General features: G+C 47.5%; 1 non-coding gene across 1 annotated transcript; it reads right to left on the reverse strand.

Moving 5' to 3' along the window:
- Positions 1-325: 325 nt before the first annotated feature.
- TRNAR-CCU (transfer RNA arginine (anticodon CCU)) lies at positions 326-399 on the reverse strand. The gene has a single exon. It is a non-coding gene; the product is annotated as a tRNA-Arg (tRNA).
- Between the last annotated feature and the right edge of the window lie 1,122 nt (positions 400-1,521).

Here is a 1,521-nt window from a genome sequence, read left to right on the forward strand (position 1 = left end):
CGTGTCCCCTGCGTCGGCAGGCGGACTCTCAACCACTGCGCCACCAGGGAAGCCTTGAATAACCCATTATTATGAGATGTCGTTCAAGATATTTCCATTTGTTTTCCAAGTGGACACAGAACTACCCACACCCGAACTCTGCCAAGCCCCCCGACGTAGCCCCTACCACTCCCTCCCGGCCCCCTTCGCTCATTCAGCTCCAGCCACACTGGCCCTGGGTACTGCTCCTCAGTTGTCCCAAAACATCTGCCTGGACCATTCTTGCCTTAGGTTTGCATGGCTCCTTTCCTTTTTTTTTTGGCCGTGCCACATGTTATGCGGGATCTTCCCCAACCAGGGATCGAACCCGGGGCCCCCTGTGTTAGGAGCACAGAGTCTTAACCACTGGACCACCAGGGAAGTCCTCCTTTCTACTTGTATTCAGATCTCTTCCCAAATGTCACCTCCTGAGAGAAGTGACCTCTGACTGCCCTCACTAAACTAGAGCACTCACCCCGGCCCCCCCATCATTCTTTATGGTATCACAGTCCTTTATCAAAATTCTCATGGCCCTTAACACTAACTGACATTATATTACTTATGCTTTAAATGTACTGTGTGTTTCTTTCCCTTAGAACACACATGTCAAGGTTATGGATTCTTCGAGGAAAACAGACAAAGCTTCCCCTGCTGTTTAAGTCTTATTCTGTCTGAAGTGTTTCAGGGGACTCTCGTGACAGAAAGGAGGGGCGTAGCTGACTTTCCGGGTCCCTTCCATGATCCAAAGTCTTAGAGAAAGGCATTTTTACAGATAGGAGAAAAGCTCGGACATCATCCAATGCGAGAGCTCTTCTTAATCTGGAGTTCAGGAGTCCTTGAAGATGTATAAACTTCCTAAAACTGTGAAATTTTGTCCACGCACATAAGCACAATTCTCTGTGGAAAGGATCCACAGCTCTCAATGGAGTTTCAAAGACGCCTGATTTCCCAAACGAAAAGTTAAAATTCTCTAGGCAAAATCTTTCATTATGTAAGAGGAAACTGAGGCACCCTCCAAGAAGCAACTTACAGAAGGTCAAACAGCTGGTTAGTGACAGAGTTCTAAGAAGAATCCACATTTGTTGATTCCCAAGCAGTCCCCCTCCCTCTGCCCCCAGCCCCCCATGAGATGTTCCCATAGAAAGAGAGGACCTGTCCCTCACCACACCAGATTGCCATTCTGAACCACTGGACTCTCAGAGTAGCTACTCTCATGACTAAGCCTCTGGGCAAAAACACTGAAGCATGCCTTCCCCTTCCTAACAATTTCATTATTCACAAATTTGCGTGTAAGTGAGGACATCAGATGGCTCAAAACTGCCCTAAGCCTCTTTCAAATGGCATTTCATGCAAGGCAGTACAGGGCATCGTCACATACCCTCACTCACCAGACGCTCTCAGCAAAGAAAGAACTCCTTCTCCTTCCCTACTGCTAATGGCTCCAATTTTCTCATGATTTTCTATAATGGTGAGTGCCAATGAAATATCACCCCCATCACACGT

This window comes from Phocoena phocoena, chromosome 6 (genome assembly GCF_963924675.1).
Source record: "Phocoena phocoena chromosome 6, mPhoPho1.1, whole genome shotgun sequence".
Lineage (NCBI taxonomy): Eukaryota > Metazoa > Chordata > Mammalia > Artiodactyla > Phocoenidae > Phocoena > Phocoena phocoena.